At 35.7% G+C, this 27,270-nt stretch overlaps 1 pseudogene; it reads right to left on the reverse strand.

The window, feature by feature from the left end:
* Positions 1–1,594: 1,594 nt before the first annotated feature.
* Positions 1,595–2,635, reverse strand: LOC100987497 (large ribosomal subunit protein eL6-like; annotated as a pseudogene).
* Positions 2,636–27,270: the final 24,635 nt, after the last annotated feature.

Raw genomic sequence — 27,270 nt, forward strand, 5'->3', positions numbered from 1 at the left:
TAAAATTATAGTTACGTTTATAGAGTAAGCCTTAATGTTGAGTAGACTGACTCCTCTTGCATTATTCGCTTTTCTTCTGTTTTTCTTTCTTTCCTTCTTTGTCAAAATTGCATAAGCTATTGTAGGTCCTTTGGAATTACATTAAGTCTATAAACCAATTTGAAGAAAATTCCAACCCAATTCATGCAAGGTATGCTTCTCCATTTACTTAGATATTCATTCATTTCTTTTGTCAATATCTTAAAATTTATAGCATGTAGGCCGGGCACGGTGGCTCATGCCTGTAATCCCAGCACTTTGGGGGGCCGAGGCAGGCAGATCACGAGGTCAGGAGATCGAGACCATCCTAGCCAACATGGTGAAACCCCGTCTCTACACTAAATACAAAAATTAGCTGAGCGTTGTGATGCGTGCCTGTAATCCCAGCTCCTCGGGAGGCTAGGGCAGGAGAACCTCTTGAACTAGGGAGTCGAAGGTTGTAGCGAGCCAAGATCGCGCCACTGCACTCCAACCTCAACAGAGCAAGACTCCGTGTAAAAAAAAAATTATAGCATGTGGATTCTGTATATTTTTGGTTAAGTATAGACCTAAGTATTTCATTTTCTTTGGAGTGATCATAAATGATACTGTGTTTTTAATTTCCGTTTCAGAATGTTCATCATTAGTGTATAAATACATGATTCATTTTTGTGACTTGATCTTTTATTGTACCACATTGTTCAACTTTAGGAGCAGTTTCTTACTTTATAAGCTGTATCCCTTTTATTTCTTTATCTTGCACTATCGCAGTAATTAAAGTTTCCAGTAATATGTTCAATAAGAGTAATGAGAGTGGATATTCTTGTCTTCTTCCTGATCTTAAAGAGAAAGTGTATTATAGTCTTCAACCATTAAGTAAAATGTTGACTCTAGGGTTTTTACAGTTGCTCTTCAGCAAACTGTGGTACTTCTCTATCTCTCACTTGCTGAAAGTTCCTTTTTTTATAAATCATGAATCAATTTTGGATTTTGTTATTTTTGTGGGCCACTTAAAATGGTTATATGATTTTTTTTTAGCTTATTGACATGATTGTGATATGGTTTGACTGTGTCTCCACCCAAGTATCATCTTAAATTGTAGTTTCCATTATCTCCACGTGTTGTGGGAGGGAACCAGGGGGAGGTAATTGAATCATGGGGACAATTACCCCCAGGCTGTTCTTGTGATAGTGAGTGAGTTCTCACGAGATCTGGTCGTTTTATAAGAGGCACTCCTCTCTCTCCCACTGTCCTCTGAAGAAGGATGTGTTTGCTTCCCTTTCTGCCGTGACTGTAAGTTTCCTGAGGCCTCCCCAACCCTGCGGAACTGTGAGTCAGTTAAACCTTTTTCCTTTATAAATTACCTAGCCTCAGGTGTTTCTTCATTCAGTGGATTACACTGAATGATATTCAAATGTTTAATCAGTCTTAACATACTTGGAATTAATGTTATTTGGTAATGCAGGAAAGTTCTTTTTATGCATATTGTTAAATCGGGTTTACTAATATTTTTGTTGATGGTTTTTCATGTAAATTCTTTGTTGTTATCAATTATGTAATTTGGTTCTTAAGAAATTTAGAACACCAATTTGTGAGGATAAATTCCATTTGTCAGTGCAAACACAGATGCAGGTGGTCCTGGAGCTGAGGAATAGCTTTGATTTGGGGGAAAATTTGTGAGTCCACAGTTTTCTGATCAATCTTGTGCTGCCCTGTAATCTTATATTTGTTTTTTCTGTGTTGAAGATCTCACCTTCCTGGTGTGTGGGCTTCCATAGCCGCTTCTTCTTGAAATGTCAGTAAGATGTTTTGGGATTTTTACATTACTGATATTAATTTTGGTTGAGATGGCAATGACAAATTTCTGGTGTGTTCTTTGTAGAGGAACTCAATTGAGGACCAGAGATCCAGTCACAACTAACAAGCCACTAGCCACCTGCCTCAGGAAAACCACCCTCTTGCCTCTGTAGCACTCAGTGAGAATGATCAGAATGGCCCCGGGGGTGACTCTGGCTCGTAGTTTTCTCAAGTGCTGACTGAAGGGTTTTTGGCTGTGGCTCAACAGCTTTCGAGGCACATCTCCAGTAGAATAATATCTAGGGATTTTGCGAAGTTTAACTACCTGGGCACCACCCTGCTTGTCACCACACACCTTTCCTTCATTTTTTTTTTTTTTTCAACTTTGCATTTGGCGGCTAAGTACTTCCTCTTGTACATGGCCCTTCTGCAATATGCAGCAGATTGGGAACATCTGCCAGTTCCTCAGACCAGGACAGATTTCAGCTGCAATGAAGCTTCCCTTTCGTGGGCTTTTTAGCTTTGAGGTCACGTCACCCTTTTTCACCCTGTCACCATCAGCCTTCTTGGCTTTGAGTTTCTTCTCTTTAGTATCCAGCTTATCAGCTTTTTCATCTGCCATCTTGCAAGATGGGAAAGAGTCATGTAAATTCTTGAGAGATACTGGCCGGTAATTTTTTTTTGTACTGCCTTTGGCTTTGGTAAAATAAATTAGAAAGTGTCCCTTCTTCTTCTAATTCTGAAATAAGTAGTGTAAAATTTGCAAAAGTGATGTTAATTCTTTAAATGTTTGGTTGAATTCACCAATAAAACCAGCTAGAACTAGAGATTTCCTTTTTGCGTCCTTTCAAAATATGAATCAAATTTCTTTAATAGCTATAGGAATATTTATAACATTTATTTCACCTTGGGTCAGTTTAGGTAGTTTGTGGCTTTTGAGGAATTTGTTACATTACGTTATCAAATTTATGTATGTAAAATTGTCTGTTATACTTTCTCATTATTTTGTTATTATTATTTTTTTGAGACAGAGTCTCGCTCGTCGCCCAGGCTGGAGTGCAATGGCAGGTTCACGCCATTCTCCTGCCTCAGCCTCCCGAGTAGCTGCGACTACAGGCGCCTGCCACCACGCCCGGCTAATTTTTTTGTAATTTTAGTAGAGATGGGGTTTCACCATGTTAGCCAGGATGGTCTCAATCTCTTGTCCTCATGATCTGCCCGTCTCAGCCTCCCAAAGTGCTGGGATTACAGGCGTGAGCCACCGTGCCCGGCCTCATTATTCTTTCAATGGCTATAGAATCTGTGATGATATCCCCTGTTTAATTCCTGATATTGATGATTTGCGTTTGTTTTATTCTTGTCAGTCTTGCAGAGGTTTGTCAATTTTGTTAATTTTTTTGGAAGAAACAGCTTTTGTTTAATTGATTGTCCCTATTGTTCTCCAATTGTTAAATTTTACTGACTTCTGCCCTTTATGATTTTCTTCCTTCCATCTTTTTATGGGCTTTTTGGTGGTTTGTTGTTTGCTTTCCATGTATTTAGACATTTTCCTGTTGTATTTCTGTTATTGATTTCTAACTAGACTCATTATAGTCAGAGAACACACTCTATGATTTAAATTCTTTAAATTTTCTTAGGATTTATTTTCTGGTCAGGGTATGACTTATCTTGGTAAATTTTCCATGGTTACATTTAAAAAAATGTACATTATGCTGTTGTTGGGTAGAGTGTTCTATGTAAGTTTTTCATCTCAATTTTTTTGTTCAATTCATCTGTAGCCTTGCTTATTTTCTGTGTAGTTGTACCAATAGTTGCCAGAAGGAGAGATTTGAGGTTCCTGGCAAATTACCCCTTAATTCCTGAAGAAGAAAGTGAACAGTTTCTTTCTTTCAGCACTGGAAAAATATTGTGCCACGTGCTCTGGCCTTCATGGTTACAGATAAGAAATCATCTGAATCGGTATTCCCCTGTAGATAATGTGCTGTCTCTCTGGCTATTTTCAGAAGTTAATGATTTTGTGCTTTAGCGTAGATTTGCTTGGGTTTATTCTGTTTGGGGTTCACAGGACTCCTTAGATCGAAGGTTTGTGTCTTTTGTCAAGTTTGGAGAGTTTTCAGTAATGATTTCTTTAAATACTATTTCAGTCCCATTCTTTTTCTCTCTTCTTATGGGACTCTAATGATATGACTGCTATATATCACAGGCTCCTGAGGCTCTGTTCACATATATTTTGTCTATTTTTCTGCCTTTTATTCAGATTTGGTAAATTCTATTGATTGTCCTCAAGTTCACTGATTTTATCCTCTGTCATCTCCAGTCTTACATTGAACCAAGCCAGCAGTTCTATATTTTCCATTTGTTTCCACTGGTTCTTTTTATAAGTTCTATTTCTTTTCTGAGTTTTCTGTTTTTATTTATTTCAAGAAAAATCTATAATTGATGTTGAAGTGTTTTTTGATGACTGTGTTAAAGTTTTATGTCAGATAATTCCAACAGCTGCTTTATCTCAGTGTTGGCATTAGTTGATAGTCTTTTTTCATTCGAATTTTTATTTTCCTAATTCTTAGTATGATGGGTGATTTTTTTAATTGTATTCTGGAACTGTTATCTATTGTGTTACGAGATTCTGGCTCCTATCTAAATCTTTTATTTTAGCAGTCAGTCACGCTGTTAAGCTTTAGCATGCACATCTTAGCCTACTTTTGTGGGCTGCTGTTCTAATAACAGTTTAATTTTATACTTTTTTTGGGTCTTTATGGTTTTTATTTTGGCCTTTGGTTTATCTGGGACTACCGAGGCTCCCACTGCTCCCTGTTCATACTGCTTGAAGGGATGGAAGTGAGAGGGGTTTAGCCAGACTGGGCTGCCTGGTGTTGCTCAATGTGAGAAGAAAGTCTCAGGTCCAGAGGGACAAAGAGGCCTTCCTTTCCTGGCATGTGATGTAGTGGGATACTTCCTGATTGTAACCCTTCACCTCCATGGAAACAAGCTCCCTCATGGGAGGCAGGCAATAACTTTTTTTTCCTTCCACTTCCTCATATGAAACTTCAAGATAATAAAAGAGGCAACTATTCAGAGTCTAATTACATCGAAGGGAAGTCCTGGGATGGCTGATTAAAATTGGTATGCAAAAGGAGGAAATTGATAGTGTGATCACCTGAAGCTTGGTGGAATTTCATAGGAAATTGTGGGACTCATAACCATCTCTCCTCAAATACCCCCTGATGTTAAAAATATCAAGGAAGATATGCTCAGCTTATTTGCACCTAGATAAAATACAAGCAAAGAAAAGTTCTAATGAGCTTCCAGTATTAGATGCCAAAATGCTCTCTTTTAACATTTATTTTGTAATATAAGAATAAAATTGACATGAAGGTCAGTGCCTTTAGATCCAATCTCCAGTAATACATTGTGTGGTTGAAATGGCCTGGGGTGGAATGGAAACTATTTGAGGTCTATTAGATAAAGAAGCACCGTGTATAGTGCTGCCTAGTCCTGCTCATGAGTCTTTCAGGGCTAACAAAATCAATTTACAGGGATGTGAGGATGCTATTGTAGTAGGGTAAAAACTTAGTCTGGATAGCATTTGTAATGTATGATTAAAAACCCTTGAATTCTCTCCTATAATGTTGTGATATGATAACATGGGTTGTAGATCTAGTACAACTGGCAGTTTTCTATTGATGATATTATAATTATTTTAGAACCTAAGAATCCAGCCAAAATCAAATTTACTATAGTCATAAATTGCATGATAATCAGGAATGGTTGATTAACCTCACAAAAATTCAGAGCCCCACATAGACAGTGAATCTTTTGAGCATTGCATGGACTTGAGCAACCTATGACTTATTGCAGACCACTAAAAATGAATTATTTTTACTGTCTGTTTCTTAACCTGAACAATGTCTATTGGCCTTTCTTGACTTTTACGGAAATCACATCCCTCATTTGGAATACTGTTGGATCTGATCCTTAAAATCTTTTAAAGAAGGCCATGTTTAATTGAGGGCTGTAATGCTAGTTATTCTTTTGGATAACGTGGTCCTAATGTTGAAATGATACTAGAAGTGTTGGCCACTCATATTTAGCCAACTAGAGTCTTTCATAAAACCCCATAACCACTGCTACTCAACAGTTATCTCTTGTCTTTTGAATTATAAAATGACCAGATGCTCCTCTCTGGTGTACTCCTTTTAAAAGATAGTTACTGGCTTATTATTGGGCACCTACACAGACAGCCCAAATAAGTAAATTGTTTAAGGCCATATTAAAGCCCCAGTAAAGCATTGCAAAAAAAGAGGGAGGTGCCGAAAGAAGTTTCCACATAAGATGGAATAAAAAGGGCATATGTGAGAGCATCCTACCAGATAATTTACAGGAAAGACTTCTTACATTAGTAAGCAAGTAGCCTTTTTCTTCCTATGACCTACTGTAAAGCTGCTTAAGGATTTGCTTGGTACTATTGTTGAATGGGCATATTTTTGAGCAATTGTCTTAGAATGTAAGGCAATTGCCCTGGTTCACAAAAGACAGTTCCAAAAGCAAATGCCAAGACCTGGCATGAAAATCAGGGCTGGGTGCAATGGCTCACACCTGTAATCCCAGCACTTTGGTAGGCTGAGGTAAGAGGATTGCTTGAGGCCAGGAGTTTGATACTAGCCTTGTCAACATAGCAAGACCCTGTCTGTACAGCAAAATAAATCAGCTGTTCTGCATTCAGCAAACAGTAAAATACTCATGGAAAAGTACAGAGCCTGTATTACAGGCTGTGTTCTTCGCAATGATAGAAGAACTTAAAAAAAAAAAAAAGGCTCTAGTCTTTGGCTTTTTGTAATGACTATATTGACTTTTTGGCTTTCAATTTGTTCTGGAAAATGGATCAGATGGACCACAGAGGGGCCTCCACATGGTGTACTGCTCTTTGTAAATCTCTGTGGAAATTCTGAGACAAAAAATCAAAGGCACACTGATGCTCAACACAGCAACCCTGTGTCAGGATCTGAGATGACTGAACTCAAGAAGTTGATGTCCTACTTGGATTTCTTGAAGTGGTAACCTCGGTCTAAGACATGGGTGAACACAGAGAAATTCAAACCATGCAATGATGTGCCAAATTACAACACACCCTGGTGGCCTCTACCAATATAATTTTTTCTGTATGCCAATGGAAAAGGCAAAATCTGCAGTTCACCCTTGCCAGCATATAGTTGGCAAGTAGATTACATTGGCTTTTAACCTATTGCTCCAGGGGAGGGTCCTTAAAAGGATATTGACAGAACTTGATACACATTCTGGGTTTGGATTCCCATACTCACTAACTGAAGCCAAAGCTGCTTATGTTATCAAAGAACCGTGACCAAAAAAAAAAAAAAAAAGAAATACTCTATCATTTTGGTCCTCTTAATTACATTTCATCAGATTAAGTTATTAACTTCTAGAGAAATCATGGGTAAAGAAACAGAAATATCACATTCAATAGACTTTTAAAATATATTCCCGAAGTGGTGGGTTAATAAAAACTGACATGTGCAATTAAAACACCTATTTAAAAAGATGCAGGTAACACAGGATTGAAGGGCTGCCGTACAACTTCCAGCTTTATCGTTATTAATTTTATTTTACCAAGAGGATTATCATGGGTCTCTGTTAGATAAATTATTGTGCATTTGAAATAAAATTGGAAAAGATGGGAGAAGAGACGATGCAGGATCTTACATTCAAATCTTCCCTTGTATGTAAACAATTTCTTTTCAGTGCTATACCCAATTATTCCTAGGTTAGAGTTACTGTCCCAGAGGCTGGTAATATCCCAAAAAAGAAATTATGTCTATTAATCTGAATATAACTGAAATAATCCCAAAGCGATTGATGGGATAAATTATTTCTTCTCCAGACTGCCAAGTTTGGCCTGACAACCTTGTGGCAAATATTTTGTGTAATGATTCTATTTCTTTGTACTTTTCCCATCTAACTCACTATGACTGGGAATAGAATAAAAGAGGAAGCCTTAGCATGTGTCATCTTGTTACCAGCAATATGGACCAGACCATTGGCTGGACCAGAGAGACCCATCTCAGTGGAAAAGCTTTAGATAAAAATTAATGATAGAAGGAAGAAAAGTGAGATTGTAAATGAGGGAAAGAGAGTTAACTAATGGCGGTTAAAAAAAGGAAACGCTAATATAATTCTGTCTCTCCTTGTGAGAGGCTTGGAGCAAAAGAATACTAGCTCATTTAGCTTCCACTCAGATGCCCTGGAGCAAGCACTCTGCTGGAATCTCTTTCTCTTCCAAAGGAAGAGAAGGACTAAACTGAGCTGGCTAACAGGCACACTAACAAACACACATGAAGGAGTGGGCTATGTCCTCAAAATGGATAAACTGATAAAAGCTCTGACTAGGACTACATGAAACAATATGGCCATGTATTTTGATTCTTGTTTCTCAAGATATGTCTATTAACAAAGACCCATGGAAGGAAACAACTTACTGAGAATATTTATCAAATGAAATCTGAAGAACACAGATTCATAGTAATCTGAATGAACATTGTGTGGCCATTAATTGTGATGATGAAGATTAAAAAAAAAAGGAGCTGGCATATGATCATAGAAGATTTCCTGCTGTATGTCCCATCTGTTACAACATCTTATATACAAATAATTGTTTACTTTATTTTTACTCTCTTTATTACATCTTTTTCATCACAGTTAAAACATTTAAAAAATAGCCTAATGTTGATGTTATGTCAAATGCATTAGCAGAGTAAATAAAAAACTCCTCAGATAATTATGCCTATGGAGGAGAATTGACCTGAAGAGGACTCAGACTTGATTTAGCAGGTGTATACTATAAAATACAGATAGCTGAAAATTAGAGAGGCAAAGGACTTGTAAAGTTAGTATAAAAGTAACAAGAAAGTTTGTGCTGATATTGATGGCTAGTCTAGCTATCTATTTCAACACATACCAACCTTTAGCAGGCTATTACAAAAGTACAAATGTAATCTGCAGGTGGATTTTTGCTATCTTTTTTCTTTTTTTCTTTTTTTTGAGATAGAGTCTCACTCTGTTGCCCAGGCTGGAGTGAAGTGGCGCACTCTCTGCTCACTGCAACCTCTGCCTCCTGGATTCAAACGATTCTCGTGCCTCAGCCTCCCGAGTAGTTGGGATTACAGGCACGCGCCACACGCCTGGCTAATTTTTGAATTTTTAGTAGAGACGGGCTTTCACCATGTTGGCCAGCCTGGTTTTGAACTCTCGACCTCAGGTGATCCACCCACCTTGGCTTCCGAAAGTGCTGGGATTACAGGTGTGAGCCCACCCTGCCCGGCCTACTATTTATTTGATTATGCAATGCTATCAGACTAGTGAGTAGTTAATGACTAATAGAATCACTACCACCCCCAAATCTGTTATTTCACCATAATAAATGCGCATTTGAGTCCAGATTACATTCTTTGTTTCCAATACTAATATACTAATAAGTTTGGGCGACTATAAAGAATGAAGCCACCAGGCTTAAACAGCAGAAATGTCTCATAGTGTTGAAGGCAGGAATTCCAAGATCAGGGTACCAGCCTGATTGGGTTCTGAAGAGGGCCCTCCTTCACTTGCAGACTGCCAACTTCCCATTGCAGCTCAGATGGCAGCCTCTCTGTCTGCACTAATCCCATTCATAAGGGCTCTACTTTCATGACTTAATGAACTCCCAAAGGCCACACCTCCAAATGCCATCACATTGAGATTAGGATTTCAACTTATGAATTTTGGAGGAACACGAGCACTCTGTCATTTCAAATAGTAAGCTTTTTGAAATGATAAATAATCGGGGTAAATGTCGTTTGCTAGCCCAACTCCCTATGCAAAAAAGATTTCTACTTTAGAGCTCTGTCGTTTCATTTGAGACAGTGAATGCTAATAGATTTACCAAAAATTGGTTAGATTTCAAGAAATACAGGTGAAAAGTCCATTTCTTTAAATGACCAAAACTGCTATGGTAATTATTAAAAACTTTTTCCCACTTATAAGTTTTTTTAAATCAATGGAACAATTACAGTAATTATTATTGCCTTTTGTACAGTTCCACTGAAGAACTTGACAGTTCAGCTGCCTTCATAGTTTTGAGACTTTTATCCCTAGTTAGAATAGTTAATAACATGCTGGATTATTAATATTGACTATAACGTGTATTTGAAATTTTTTTTGGTGAGATTCTTATTGAGCAGATTGGGGATAGGATTTTCAGAATAGTTTTGAGTAAAACAGAAGTGTCAAGTGCTCTAAATATTTCCACCAGCTTTCCTAATGCATATCTAATTATCCAGCCATCTATATATATGTATGCATATATATAATATGCATTATATATATACACATAATATACATTAGCTATGTATATTCATATATATAGCTTTCCTAATGCATATTATATATATGCATTTCCTAATATGCTTCCCTAAAACTATATAATCTATGAATATATAGATATTTATAAATATAATGCCTCATTTATATATATATACACACACATAATACACAAATGTATATACACAAACAAGAGGGGACTTCAAAAAGTTTGCAGAAAAATGGAATTGGGCTGGGCATGGTGGCTCATGCCTGTAATTCCAGCACTTTGGGAGGCCAAGGCGGGCAGATCACCTGAGGTCAGGAGGTCAAGACAATCCTGGCGAACATGGTGAAACCCCGTATCTTCTAAAAATACAAAAAAATCAGCCAGGCGTGGGGTCACACGCCTGTTGTCCCAGCTACTTGGGAGGCTGAGGCAGGTCACTTGAACCCGGGAGGTAGAGGTTGCAGTGAGCCAAGATCGTGCCACTGCACTCCAGCCTAGGTGGCAGAGTGAGACTCTGTCTCAAAAAAAAAAAAAAAAAAAGAAAAACGGAATTAAGATAAAAATAAAAATTATAAACTTTATTTCTCAACATAAACTCCATCAAGGTCAAGACTTGTAAGTAATTACAAGTCAAGCTTTTGTAAGTAATGATACCAGCCATGTAGTCCATTCCTAAAAAAACTGAGGGTCCTGGAAATTTAACTATGTCAATACAGCCTTTTTTACATTATTAATTGAAAAAAATGGATGCCTTTTAAAGATGTTTTATGACTGGGAAACAAAAGGAAGTCAGAAGAAACCAAATCAGGACTGTAAGGTGAATGCCTAATGATTTCCCATCAAAACTGTTGCAAAATTATTAATGTTTGATGAGGGGAATGAGCAGGAGCATCATCGTGGTAGAGAAAGACTCTCTGGTGAAGCTTCCCCAGGTGTTTTCTGCTAAAGCTTTGGCTAATTTTCTCAAAACACTGTAATGATAGGCAGATGTTACTGTTCTTAGGCCCTCTAGAAAGTCAACAAGCAAAATGCCTTCAGCATCCCAAACAACTGTTGCCGTGATTGTTGCTCTTGGTTGGTCTGCTTTTGCTTTGACTGGACCACTTCTACCTCTTGCCCTTGCTAGTCGTTGATTGTGCTTTGTCTTCAGAATTGTACTGGAAAGGTCATGTTTCATTTCCTGTTACAATTCTTCAGAGAAATGCTTCAGAATCATGATTTCACTTTTTTTTTAGATGGAGTCTCGCTCTGTTGCCCAAGCTGGAGTACAGTGGTGCGATCTTGGCTCACTGCAACCCTTGGCTCCTGGAGTTCTCCTGCCTCAGCCTCCTGAGTAGCTGGGACTACAGGTGCACCAGGTACACCTGGATTTTTTTTTCTATTTTAGTAGAGTTTCACTGTGTTGCCCAGGCTGGTCGCGAACTCCTGAGCTCAGGCAATCCTCCTGCCTCGGCCTCTCAAAGTGCTGGGATTACAGGCGTAAGCCACTGCACCTGGCCAATTCTACTTGTTTAAAATTTCCATTGAAAGCTCTGCTCTTGTCTCCAGCTGATCTGGGTGCAATGATTGTGGCGTGCATTCAGTGGAACGTTTGCTCAACTTTAATTCTTCAGTAGGAATTGTGAAGCTGAACCAATTGAGATGAGTATGGTGCTGGTTTTTATCTGTGCTGTTAATCATTTTATTTGTGCTGTGTTTATCTGTGTTAATCACTTTATCTGTTTTATCTGTGCTGTTAATCTGTCCTCTCAAGTTAAATCATGAACAAGATTAATTTTTTTCCTCACGAACTGATGTGGATGATCCGCCGCTGCAGGCTTTATCCTCCAGATCCTCTTGTCCCTTCGTAAAATGAGTTACCCATTTGTAAACTGCTGCTTTCTTTGGGGCATTGTCCCAAAAAACTTTTCATATAGCACCAACGATTTTACCGTTCTTCCACCTAAGCTTCACCATAAATTTGATATTTGTTCTTGCTTCAATTTTAGCAGAATTCAAGTTGCTCTGGACTCTTTTCAAACTGATATCTTTTCCTTTTCAGTGACTCAAACTCGGATCCTGTTCAGACATGTTATAACAAGTTAGTACCATTTTTTAAATGCGAAAACCTTGAAATTCATGCTTGTTTTAAAAATAATACGCATTGTTTATGAACTTTTGGGAAGATCCCTTATGTGTATGTGTCTGTGCAAAAACTGAAGCTACAATTATCAATAGTCCTCAACCCATCTTTTCTTCAGAAATGATACATTTACAAAAGCCTCTACAAAGTCTTTATTAATTTGAATGATGTTATAAATTTGGTGCTTTCTTGAATTTCTTAATATTTTTTTCTTGTATTTTTTTCATTTCTCTAATTGGTCCATTTCAAAGACCGTAAAACTTAAAGGTGGGAGAAGCATCCTAATTCTCTCATGAATTAGCTTCTGAAAAAGACCTCTAGATCTCCTTTTGTTTAAAAAAAAAAAATCTAGAGTAAAGCACTGATAGCATCAATTACATTGTTTTTTTCTTTTTTAAGTCATGGAAAAGTTTATTCAAGTGTATGAAGAATCTTATCATGTAAACCAGATGAAAATCAAACTTCTCTGATGAGGATGTGAAAGCGTCTAAGAACCCTACTTATTTACATTACCCACATTTCTCATGCCCTTGTTTCCATCAAATCCCCACCCAAAAGGATTATTCAAAATTATTAGAAATCCGCTTAGTTGAATTAGAAAACCTGTGGATTTAACTATTTCCAGCTTCATTTACTGACCTAAAGTTCTAAGTACAAAACTTAGTTTACATTTTAATGATCCACCTGAAAACCAGTCCAATATTTTAGCACATTTCTAATTAATAATTTACAATAATTAAATAAAATGTTATCTATATTTTGTTCCTGCAAGGCTTTAGGACAAAGTGACATAACAATACAACACTAGGTAGTTTTATATTTCTTTTCTAAGGGAGCCAGAATTTGAGATACAGTAGCTTATAGCCTCATAAATTAAAGTAGATTCTTTTCTGTGTGTGACAGCCAAGAGAAAGTATAAGGTTCCTAAGTTATTTTATTTAATTCAAGTCAAAAGAAGACTGGATGCACAAAATAAATGTGTTGTGTTATTAATATTCAGAACTTGTCTTAAGAACTCTAGCTCCATCAGAACATTTAAATTTTAAATCATTGTTGAGAGGACATTGGTATACTCTCATTTTGTGTCAATGGCAATTCAGCATCATGGAGTAAAAAAAGCACTCAGCCCAGAAAAGGTAAAACAAATGCCTAGACGAAATAAGGTACAGAGACGCTTTGGGCAACCATGTCATGAGTATTCTGATGCTCAGTTTAATTTTTGTTTCATTAGACCCAGATGGTGCAGTTTCTCAACATACCTAGTAGAAAAGCAAGAGCAAGATGTTCACAAACTAACAGACTTCCAGTGATGAAAATGTGACTGTTAATTGCAAGGTTTTATTTCCAGATGTTCAGATAGCTGAATGCTTTTCAGACAGCACAGAAAGCTTGGCAGAATAGTTCCAAGAAAGTAAAATAAGACAAGAGATAAAAAAATACTAAAGTTTGAGAAATATAAAACTACCATAAAGGACTGAATATCCAAAAAAATCTTACTGATGTGAACATCTGGAAGATATGTAGAAGAAGATGCAGCAGGAAATAGAACCACCAGTAGTTTAGGTTCGTGTATGGAAGATAAAACTCATCATAATTGGTTTAAATTGTATAGTAAAATATACAATATATTTCCTTTATTAGGCCTTTAATATGAATATCAATAATTCAAGAAGAAAACTAATTTAATATATAGGTACATGTTTAAATAAGTAAAATGATTCTCTGAAAAAAGTATATGGTTCTTATCTGTTTAAAAAAGTGCTCCTAACCACATGGACATAAACATGGGAACAATAGACACTGTGGACTCATACAGTGGGGAGGTAGAAATGTGTGTGTGAGTGGAAAAGCTACCTATTCAGTATTATGCTCACTACCTGGGTGATGGGATTCATACCCCAAACCTCCACATCAAGCAATATCCCCATGTAACAAACTTGCACATGTACCCCCTGTATCTAAAATAAAAGTTGAAATTTATTTAAAAATGCTCCTTTAGTTCATCATTCTTCCAAAGAATTCCACCAATGACGAATATCGCTTTATCTTTAAGGACAGTTGCAAATGTCTGTGTGTATATATTTTCTATAAAAATCAGTTTCCTCATATGTATAAATATTTCTCAGCAAATACCATTGAAGGACTTGAATTCATCTGAAGTCGATTTGTGAACATGCTAAGAAATCAAATATGGGTGGCCTTTGGAGAGGTGTAAGAGTATAATTTTCATGAATTGTGATGACCAAACACTATTATACCCATATCTGTAAAACAATTTTTAAAGTATGTTCCCCCAGTATAGTGTATTAATTTTGGCAATAAAGAATAAACTTGTACTTCTACTTTAGGGTTCGAACTATGTTGTAAAATATATTTTAAAATATCACTTAAAATGAAAAAGGTGGCTTCTGGGACAGATGTAATACATTGCGGTAGGCCAATGCATCTGCCACAGCAGATGAAAATAATAGATAATTTCTAAAATCAGAATTTTGAGAATATCAGAGTACTCTATGTGAGTGAAGACTAGGTGAAATAGAATTCCAGAAATGAAAGAGACTTTCCTAGGAGAGCTACAATCTCTAGACCTCCAGCTGTTTTCTTTCCTGGTGGCATTTAGAAAATACTGGTGTGAGGTGAGAATAGTTTGGTTTAGATAGGGGAACTTTTGCTGTAGGAAAGAGAAGCCAGCAGAGCTTTTGACAGTTGCATAGTTTTAAATTTAGATTGACGCTTGAGGAATCCCAAATATATGGCCGGCATTCACTCTGACATATTTGCAGGCTTGTGGAGTGGTATGGGAGACTGGAGACTGAGTTGGAGGCATCTTTAAAAGACAGTGAAATATTCTGTATTTTGAAACATCCTCCTGGAGGAACTGCTTGCTTATCTCTGCCTCAAGAAACATGTTGGATTTTGAACCTCCATGGCCTGAAAGGCTAAAAAGCTAATCTCAAAACCTGTTAATGGGGGAAATGAGTATCCTACAATGTTTCACAGCCAAGGAAGCAGAGATTAGCTAGGGACTCAATCAAAACTTAGATGAAGACCTAATTAAAACCCAAATTCACCTAGACTACCGTTTCTTTTTCTTTCATCACTTTAAATAATTGATTCCACTCTCTTCTTGCTGGTGGTTTCTGAAGAGAAATTTGATGTAATTTTTATTCTGTGCCTAGATAGGTAAGCAATTATTTTCTCTTCTGGCTTCTTTCAATATTTTCTGTTTGTCGTTGGCCTTTTGAAACTTGAATATGATATGCCTAGATGTAGACCTTTCAGTGTTTATCTTGTTTAGTGTTCTCTGAACTATGCTAATCTGTGATTTGGTGTGTGATTAAGTTTGGAAAATTTTGAGCCGTTATTTCTTCACATTTTTGTGTTCCTCTTTCTCATGTCTCCTTCTGGTTTTCCTTCTGGTATGTGAATGTTACATTGCTTGTAATCATCCTGAAGTTTTTGGATCTTCTATTACTTTTTTGCTGCTATTGTTCCTTTTTGTGTTTGGTTGGCTTTGTTCAGTCTTCTGATCAGGGCATCAAAAGCATTCTTCATTTCTGTTCACAGTGTTTATTTCTAGCATTTTAATTCTGCCTTAGTGTTTCTATCTCTCTGCTTATGTTACCAATCTGTTCTTGCCTATTGCGTATTTTTTTTCTTTAGAGCTTTTAGTATATTAATCATAGTTATTTTTGATTCCAAGCCCGAGAATTCCAAAATCTCTGCAATCCATACCTATGTCTTGTTCTGAAACTTGCTTTGCCTCTCCAGACTATGTTTTAGCATGCCTTGCATTTTTTTTTCTTGAAAGCTATACATAATGTATCAGGTAATAAGAACTAAGTCCACACTAAATAGGACTTTGGTGTGAAGTTTATGTTTATCTAGCTAGGAGTTAGGCTGTGCTTAACGTTTGATGTAGGTGTCAGAAGTTTCCTCTAGACTTAATTCCTTTGTCTTCCTTGTTGTGTTTGAGTTTACATAGAAACTGTATTTTTCACCTCTCTGTTATAAGTCTATTATTACTGGATTTCTGTAGAAAGTATATCTTTTACCTCTCTGTTATAATTCACTATTACACTGGGCTCTGTTGATGTGGTGGTAGGCATAGGGGAGGCGAAGCTTTTCTACAGTGCGTGTTTTATTTAAATCTCAGATTTTTTTTTAGTAGGCCTGAATCCCTGGGATGTGACTTTCCGAAGAGTTTCTTAGTCTTTGTTTTTTCCTCTCTTTATTTGAAACAGGAAGAATAGCATGGACTGGAGTTGTTTCATTGACCTTCTAGGTCAGATAAGGCTCTGGTAAAGTAGTTTGCCTTCAGGGTAGGCCTTTGATATGGAGAACTGAATGTTCCAGGCATATTTCAAAGTGTTTACTTTTTCCTTGTGTGTTTTCCAAAGTGGTTACTTTTCCTTCTCCCTTCCAGAAGCACAGAGAGTCTGTTCTCTGTTCTTTATCAGGAGAATCAGTTGCGACTTCTGGAGGTAAAACTCATAAAAATGTGAGGAACCTTCCAAAAATTGTCCTGCCAGGAATTTTAACTCTCAAACTAGTCATGCTCAGCCCCCGGCAATTTGTTAACTATCATTTCAGCATTCTTTTAAGTTATTAGCTCCAGCACCTTATTCTTCTAGTAAGCTGAACTCAGCTCTGATATTCTATTTGTTTGTTTGTCTCTATAATTTTCAGGGTTCGGGGTTGTCCTGTCATCCCAGTTCTCTGAAAGCTCTAAGAATAGCTGTTGATTTTCAGTTTGTTCAGCTTTTTTCTCATTGTGAGCATAGAAATGATGACTTTTAAGCTAATTAAATATCATAGCTAATACTGAAGACTTACGGATGATTTTCAACAGAAACTATGGAAGCCAGAAGACAGTGGAATAACATGTAAAATACTGAAAGAAAAAGTAAATATCAACTCAAAATTCTATAACCAGCAAAAATATATTTATAAAACAATGAAGGCATAGTTAAAATGTTTTCCAACAACAAGAAATTCTCTTACCAGCAATTTCACATTAAGAAATAAAAAAAGGATAAAGGAAAAAAGATCCTAAGTCTGAAGTATGAAACTATAGGTGAAAAAAAAGTAAAGGGTATTATAAAGTTTACAGATGTGGGCAAATGGAAAATAATATTATATTTTTAAAACTTCCTGCTTGTTTGTGTGTGTGTTTGCGTATAAGACATTTTATAGGAAGTAGAAAATTTCTAGTTTAAAATACATTGTAATAATTTAAAGATGTATATTGAGAATGTTAGGCTAATGCCTAATATAATAGCATAAAAATGTAAAATCATAAAGCTAAAAAATGAGAAAAAATGATTATTAAAAAGGGAGAGGTTGAAATAAGCACATATACAAGTTTTACTATTTTATTTTGCATTCTGCTGTATCATCTTGTGTATCCATTTTGGTTCACATACTCCAGTTTGGAGACCATTGGTTAAAAGAACCCAGTATTAGACTGTGAAATCTTGAATGCATTTGATTGTTCCTCTTCTATGGTATTTTGAATCCCCTTTGTTTAAACAACAATTATTGAAGAAGTGGTTGACATTTATTTTGTAAAAAGAACTTCATATTAACAATATATATGTTAAGCAAATAAATATCAAATGTAGATGGCTGGTTTACACTTCTACAATAATTCTATGGTAACAGTTGCAATTGCAATTAGTATATCTAAAGTCAGGTTACATGTGAGACAAATTTACAAAATTATTGCTAGTTTTTGTTGCTTTCCAAAATAAACATAAACTATAAATAATTTTGGATTATTTAAAAAATGTCATCTATAACATTTACTAACTGGTTTTAGTGCCAAAACCTTGAATTTTCTGTGACCTTTAAGTTAGTAAATCTAGAAATTTTTATGTGAGGTTCTTTGTACTAAATTATTTTCTGTGGCTGTGGTAACAAATTGAGGAAATGTGTTCTCTTATTATGTTCCATTCATTCAAACAATATTTGTGAAAATACTTATAAATCACAGTGAGGGAATAAAGCAAATGCTTAAGAAGTATTCCAGTGCTATTCTGATTGCTAAGTGATCATCTGTATGTTTTCTTTCTCATATAGAAGATCAGGTAACAGCTAGATGGTAATACAGTTTAAGCTAAGTCCTTTTGAGAGACAATCCATTTTCTAGTGAAATGATCAGGGAAGGTTGTGAAGATGTACCTTTTCTTACTTTTAAAATATATATTAAAATTTTTCACATTTAATGATAATTGTACAGTGAGATTTTTCATTATAGGAAAGAAACTCATATATTTAGAACAAAATATAAAAATCCTCCTTCAGTCCCCCCAGTTGCTATCTTCTCAGAGGTAACCACTTATCAAATTCTGGAGTGCCTTACATTTCTAACCAGGCAATCGCACATTCTGCAAACAAGGTAGTTGTATCTCTTCTTTTCCAATGTTTATACCAATTGTATTAGACTTGTCCTATGTGCCACTTGAGGTCCTCTGTGGTTCACCTGTCCCCAGTCTTGCATAATGTCCCCCACTGTTCACTCCTTGCCTCAAACTTCAGGGCTTCCCTCTTGATAATAAGGTATAAGATACTGTACATTTTCAAGCATTTGAAAACCAAAAGTTTGGTAGTATTAACTCTCGATGAGAAACCAATAGAGCATAGGCATTAATGGATGAATCTTGACTCCATTTTTTTCTCCAAGACTAGACTTTTTGAAGACAGCACTGTGAGACAGAGCAACCAGTTGTGCTTGACTCCAAATAGTGGCCAACTCAGTAATGCAACCTTGTATTGTTTGTTTTGTCTTTCTTGTTTCCTGGCTCACTCCTGCTGTCTCTCACATACACTGGTGATTTGTTCTAGGACCTTCAAGGATAGCAAAATCTGAGGTTGCTAAAGTTTTTTACAGCCAACCTACTGTATTTCTGAAAAAATAGTAGCACACAAATTTTTGCCTCAAGGTCTGCTTCTTTGGAAATCTAAGCTAAGACACCACTCACCAGTATTTGCCTGTCGTTATTACATTGACTGGGGGCTCTAGAAACATGTTTGTTTGTTTGTTTTTGAGATGGAGTCTTGCTCTGTCATCCAGGCTGGCAGTGGTGTGATCTCAGCTCCCTGCAACCTCTGCCTCCTGGGTTCAAGTGATTCTGCTGCCTCAGCCTCCCAAGTAGCTGGGATTATAGGCGCCCATCATCATGCCTGGCTAATTTTTGTATTTTTAGTAGAGACAGGGTTTCACCATGTTGGCCAGGCTGGTCTTGAACTCCTGACCTCAGGTGATCTGCCCACCTCAGCCTCCCAAAGTGCTGGGATTACAGATGTGAGCCACCATGACTGGCCTAAAATCATGTTTTAAAAAGGTGGTTATAATAGAGATTTCTTATATGTCTAAAAAATAACTTTATTGGCTTGTTCATTCAAATTATAATTTTTATGTATAGACTTATACATTCAAAGTATTTTTACTCTAAAATGTAAAATGTTTTGGTCTGACTTGCTGTTTGTGATGAGAAGTCTAATGTCAATTTTATTGTTTTTTTAAGGGATCATATACTATTCCTTTTAGAAGACTTTAAAATTTTCTTCTTGTCCTTAGCTTATTACCTTGATTGTTTTATTGTTAACTTTAATGGAAGGTATCTTTATGTAAGCCTTTTGTTCTATAATATGTTCCAATGTTGTTTCTGATATTCTCTTTCCATCTGAAGACTTGAGTCTTTCTTCAGCTTGAAAATAAAATATTCTCTAGTGTTTCTTTCTCACTTTTACATTTCTTCCTTTCATTCTTCCCTTCTAACAATTTTCTGGGGACTTGATGTTGGAGTTCCTAAATACATACTTGATGCGTTTCAAGCTTGACCTTAACCATTTTCATCTCTTTGTGTTTTGCCTCTGTATTCTAGACATGTATTTGATTTAAATTTTCATGGTACTGATTTAGTACTGATTTATTCTTTATCCATTTATTGTATTGTTTGGCTTTTTAGTAAATTTTTAACTTTGGCAATAATATTTATTTATTTTTTTCTCATACTGATTCTTTTGCATAATCTCGTCTTCTCTTATTAGTCTTACGGTGTTAACAGTAACTTCCCCAATAACTTCAAAAAATTGTAATTTTTAAATTTGTGTCTATTTCTTCAATTATACTCCTTTTCTATATGCTTATTTGTTCTGTTTATTTTTCTCAGTCCTTCTCTTTTCCATGGTGACAGATAAAACTTAATCATCTGCTAGGTTTTGCTTAAGCAATAAGGAGTATTTTTGACTTTTATAAATGGAATCCCTAGGAGTGATGAAGCATGCTGAAACAAGATCTCTCTCTTCCATTTCAAATCTCTGTTTTCTTATAGGTTCTTTTTATTTTCAGACAGCAATCTCATAGTGTAGAGATAGCCTCTGCCAATTCCAGGCTGGTATAATACCATCTAACAACACCAAAACACTAGCTTTTCTTTTGACAACTTCAGCAAATATTCCAGAAAATAATCTGTTCAGCCTGATTTAGATCACATACCATAAGTTCATTATAAAAGAATTACCACGAAAATACATGTTAAGTATAACACATTTCAATCCTAAATCAAACATAATATTCTTTTCAAAAATAGTCCTCCCACTCTTTTCAAACTATGAGATAGATTTTTTCAAAGTCTTGGGTTATAGAAATCAATCATTTTTTTCCAATGAGATTTAAAAAGTAAATGTTTCTTTTTCAAATTGCTGTCACTCAAGGCTTTAAAATTCTGCCTTTTGATATATTACGATATCACAAATGAGTTTTTTTTCCATTAGAATAAATGCCAAGATATTAGACAGTTCTCTTCATAGAACACAGATGAAAGGGTGAAACCCTGTGAAAATGTAAAATGTTACCACTTATTTATATCTTCTATCTTTGAGCGTTTATTCCTGAACCCACATGGACTACTAGAACAAAATACAGACTGAAAACTATAAGAAATCATTATTTTTTTTACTATAATTGGTTCATAAGTTCACATTTATTATAGGGTTTAGTTTGAGTTCTGTAAACTTGAAAAGATCATATATAACTTATTTCTTAAAAGAATGGTTATTTGGTATAACCTAATCCATTTACTATGAGATCTATAAATTATTCAAAGTTTAAAACATCAGCAGAGTTATAGATTAAATTGTATTGATTTAGGGTAGGAGGACTAGCTTATTGGAAAGGGAAATATTTTCAGTACAAAGAGATTGCTACCAACTAGTGAGAAGTTGAAGAAAGAACTGTGGAGATCAGCATGAACCTGGGACAATTGCATAAGGAGAAGAGCTCTAACCTAGAGATAAAAAGCCTATTTCAGAAAAGGATCAAAGTGCTGATGAGAGAAAAACTGCAAAGAGCAAATTGCTGGAGGAGATCATAGAAATAAGCTTTCTCCTCTTGAAATGAACTTGCTGAAATTTTGTTGTACCATTCAAAAATGCTTTAAATACATCATTGAAGGGTTTCTTCAGAGACTCTATCTAACAGCCAAAAGTTCTTTGGTTGAAAGAGAGAGAAGAAAAGGTTTTATTATGTAATGTGCTATGCTTGCTTTGGAAAACTTTGCAGGTATTGAATATCTATTGTGTGTGTGTATATATATATATATACATGCAAAAAAATGGTACACAGGGACACACTCTATGTAACCAAACAATGCTAATTCAAGTGAGGAAAAAAGTGCATTCTGAGGTGCAGGCTAGAAGATAGATATAATTGAATGTAGGTTACTCTTGACATGATAGATTTAACACACTGCTTAAGATGATTGTTGAGAGATTCCATAGGTCTGTGTATTAATCCATTTCTGTGTATAGATTACCACAGACTGGTAATTTACATAGGAGAAAGATTTATTCAGCTCATTGCTGTCGAGGCTGAGAAGTCCAAAAACCTGGTACTGGCATCTTGTGAGGCCTTCTTGTTGCTTTATTTCATGGAAGAAGGGTAAATGAACATGCAAGGTAGAGAGAGGAGAAATTGGGTCAAACCTGTTCTTTTTATCAAGAGCCCAATCCCAAGATAACTAACCCATTCCTTGACAGCAGCATCAATCTATTCTTGAGGGTAGAGCCCACACCCTCTAATCATCTCTTAAATGTTCCTCATCCCAATACTGTTATTCTGTCAATTAAATTTCAACATGAGTTTTGAAGGGGGCACTCAAATGATAGACGTCTATATTATATAGAAATTTGTAATTTAGCTAATTATGAGCTTGAGCAACTAAAAGCAAAAGGCTACAGTGTAGAAATGAGCTCCAGGTAGCGAATGGGGTGACCACTGAACACCCACATTTCATTGTGGCTTTACGTTCTCTTCTAAAATGTACAGCATACAAAATTCCAGTAGAGAGCTAAAAAAACTCTCTTTATAAAAATGACTCTGGAATCAAATCCAGGTGCCAGTGGTGGAGCTTTATTAAAAGTATTAATGGCTGTATCCAGAAATCAACAGTTTCAATAAATTAAAAATGAGTATGTCAAATTATATGGCAACATGAAAATTTGAAGTTATCAATCCTACCATAAGTACTATATGAAAACAAGAAAAACTGATTGTGAACCTGATTCAGCAAATGTTCCAAATAGTACAAAATTTGTTCTTGTTGTGAAAGATAAAACTTTGGTAAAAATCTGAAAAAGCAATTAACTCGTAATATGAAACATGTAACTTTAGAAGAAAATGTGCTTTAGGAGACATTTATTTTAATAGCTGTGAAAATACACTGTGGTCCCATATTATAGATGCATTTAAAGTCTGAAGGTATCACTGACATCTTTCAGTTATATTCCATTGCATTTGAAAAAATAAAATTCATGCTTCTTGAATATGAGAAGGTTTCAGAAAGCACTTTACCAGAATTTGGAGGGTGTTCTATATTCACTTACCATTATCAGGAAGAATTCATAATGTAGTATAAATAAAACATGATTAGAATCCAGGAAATCTGGATTCTAGGCTTGATTTTACTATGGGCTAGATGTGTAATTTAGTTCAGCCCATTTGATCTTTCCCTGCTTTCTACCCTTTCTCTTTTAACTGTAGGTAGTGAAGTAGTAAAGTAGATGTAACCCTTCTAATTCTAAGTTGCTATGCTTCCTCTGATGTTCTTTGTACACAAAAGAAGTTATCAATGTCCCAAAGTGTGTGCAGATGATTATAAGTCACTTCAGCTGCTCCTCACTTTGCATGTTGGCAGCACTACAACTAAAAAAAGCTTTTCTGCCATGAGATGAGTAAGAGATTGAGATCCATCTACTCTGTGAGCAGACTGGCTTCTCTCCTCTCTGCCATACGCCCTCAGAATGAGTGGGATGTGACTGCCAAGCCAAACTTGATGAAACTGTGTATTTGAACATTAGCCTAAAATACAGAAAAAGTTAAACGCTATTACAACTGCCTACAGTTCCATCTACCCTTCAACTAAGTATTCATTGATGGGGTTCTGTCATTTTAATACATTTTGGTATTCAAATATTTCTGTAGCTTCCCCCCCTCATCCTTTTATCCTTAAGAATAATGTTTGTGGCATTTTCTTTGATCTCTGAAGACATGTAAAGAGGAGGAAGTAATGGGTTTCATAATACAAACCACTTATGCTCTATATTCATCTGTGACTTTTGTTAGAGAGAATTAAAGAAAAGCAAGAAATCTAGAGCTCGTGTCAACCCCATGCCTTCGCCTAAAGTCCCAAGACAGATGTCAAGATAAAGTTTTATGATACATTTAATTTTAAAGGGCAGAAACTTTTATAATGCTTCTTGATGGCTAAGATGTTTAATCACTAAAATAGAATGGGTTTTTCAGTCAGGCTTCAAGGATCCATTCAGGTCTGACCACATTTGTGAATCTGGACTGTTGCTGCTGAGCAGATGTAGTTGCTCATTTCCCCCTCTGTTCCCTGTTCCACAGTCCATTTTGGATACGTTCACTGTAGCACCATCACTATTAAATGAAATCTATCGACTTACATGCTTACAAATACAATGGAGCAGTTTTTGAGGACAGACTTGCTCACTTTTTTCTAATCTAGCACATATTAGGTACTTAATAAATGAAGGTTGAATAAACGTATGGGGCATGCTTCCCAAATTCTGGTTGTACCCTCCGGAATTTCTTTTAAGGATCTGCAATAGATGATGGTGGCGCTTTGCCCAACAAACTAATTGTCAGAATTTAAGAGACATTGAGGTTGTTTTTCTGAAAATGAGAGAAAACTATTCTAGCTAATGTTTATTATAGCAAATCTTCATATACAGCCTAATTTATGCCAGGCTATGTCCTGAATTCTTCATATGTATTAACTAATTTAGTCCTTACTCAAACATACGTGAAAGATAGCGTTATGATTCCCACTTTATAAATAAGGAAACACACACCAACAGGCTAAATAACTTCATCAATGCCACACAGAAATTGGTAGACTCAGGATTCCAAGGCATGCAATCTTGTTTCGGCATTCATGTTCTTAACCATTATATTCTGGTTCGTTGGAACTATGCTGTCATCAGCCAGATGGAACCATACTTTTAGAATTAATAAATCTGACAAATAATTAAGATTGTAATACATTATTCAGAGGAATCCTTAGTCAGTTATACCAGTTAATATATTTCATTTGAGGTTGTTTATATTATTTAAAAATAATTAGCTCTATAGAATAAATGCAAAGGATTGTTCTAATTAGAAAGAGAACTGGTTTCTTAAACAATCTTTTGCCTTTGACTTTGGTTTGCAAATCTGAGAAAGTGTACTACTCAGCCCTGCCACATAGTTATTGTAACTAAGTTGTAGAATCAATGAGCAATTCAAGGAAGCTTTGAAAATTGTTGCATGGCACATGTACCCTAAAACTTAAAGTATAATTAAAAAATAAATAAATAAATAAAAATAAAAATAAAAATTAAAAAAAAAAAAAAAAAGAAAATTGTTGCATGGCTAGCCACTCATGATTTTTGTTTTCCAAATTGCCTCACTGACCTCCCTATACTATGCTGGCTGCCTAGTGATCGTTGTCAACACAAGAACAGTGAATGTATGACAATATGGATTTCGATGGTCCAGATATTGAAAATAATTTGGACAATGAAGAAGAGCTAATAACTGGGACTCCCTGTAACTCTAACAAGCAGATCGCTACATTGTATTTCAGCATTGAGGGGAATGTATTGTTAATCTAAGGTTGCCTAAAGGAATGAAAGAAAAGGAGAAAAAAAAGCCAAAAGTAAACATGCATTTGGCCTTTACTGTAAAACATTTTGAATTTTCTAGGTCCAGAAGTTATTACAATATTGAGCAAATTATGAATATATATTATGTGGTATATATATATATATTTTTTAACTCAAAAAAGTGTTAATAAAGCTGTCAGACTTAAGGGGCATATCCTAAATTGTGGAAGGGTTTCTTATTTCTTCAACTTCAGCTCCCTCTTTGTAAGCCCTAACTACTGTAAATTAGTATCTCAGTACTCGACTTCAGGACTTGACAGGATTTATAGTAGTTATAAGTTAAATTCCTTTTAGTGAATAAATTACATTTTCATTACATTGAGTGCTAAATTTTGTTTTGCTTAAGAAAAAATAGTCACTTAAGGTACTCTACGTATAATAATTTTTTAATTTGGAAATTGAAGTTGATATTATTAACATAAAAAGTTGTTTACCCAAGTTCAATAGATACTGTATTTAGTATAGGAGATTTGTGGCATGATGGTCATCTGTGATAAATTACTTTTCTCTACAAATTATTTCTCCACTATTGATACATATTTAGAATATACTCTAACAAAACTGAACTAATGTCTGTACTGAAAATGGCATTTGCAGAGGCTGATTTATTAGTTTTTAAACTGCTAAATACATTGTCTAACAATAATGCTATTTAAATCACTAGGCCTGAAATAAATATTTTAAATTACAGACTATGAATAGAGCAGTGAAATTATTATATTATACTCAAGTCCATTGAGTATACTCAATATTCCATTGAGTATAATTATACTCAATTCTCCACCGAGTATAATATCTTACAATAATCTAAACTTCCCCATGCATTGAAAATAATGGAATAATTTTCAGTGTTCAAGAAATCTGAATACTTAGTAGGGTCTCATTCCAGAAAATTCTGGGCAACTACGCAAGTAGAAACTTATGGGTGTCCCATGTCGTAAAAATCAACTGACATTTAAAAATCTTCTTGCTTATTTACCTGTTGGCATCTGGCATCTTTCTGACTATTGATTTATCTCTCCTTCCTGTTGTATGGCTCTTGTAATAACACAGGCTTCCGAAGGTTTTTCTCTGACCTGTCTGGCTGCTGCTTTTTAGTCTGTTTTGCCTGTTCTTCAACCTCTACCCAATACATAAATGTTGATATGCCTCTATTTCCATAGCCCAGACAGCTTTTTCCTCTGGCAGATATTCAATTCAATGTCTCCATTTGAATTATTAATTTATCTTTTTTCTCCTTCAAAAATGTTTCAATGAAACAGGCTACAATATGTATGTCCTTGGGCAATGTTCCCTGTACAGTCATAGCTTAATGACAAGGATACATTCTGAGAAATGCATCATTAGATGGTTTTGTCATTGTGTAAACAGCATAAAGTGTACTTACACAAACCTAGATGGTATAGTCTACCACACACCTAAGCTATGTGGTATTGCCTACTGTTCCTAGGTTACAAACCTGTGCAGCATGTTACTGTCTTAATACTGTAGGCAATTGTATCGTAATAGTAAGCATTTATGTATCTAAACATAAAAGAAAGTGTGGTAAGAATGTGGTAGGAAAGATTAAAAATGGACTGGGCATGGTGGCTTATGCCTTTAATCCCAGCACTTTGGGAGGCTGATGTGGGCACATTGCTTGAGGTCAGGAGTTTGAGACCAGCCAGGGCAACATGATGAAACCCTATCTCTACAAAAATTTAGCCGGATGTAGTGGCGTGAGTCTGTAGTCTCAGCTACTAAG

Source organism: Pan paniscus, chromosome 6 (genome assembly GCF_029289425.2).
Source record: "Pan paniscus chromosome 6, NHGRI_mPanPan1-v2.0_pri, whole genome shotgun sequence".
Lineage (NCBI taxonomy): Eukaryota > Metazoa > Chordata > Mammalia > Primates > Hominidae > Pan > Pan paniscus.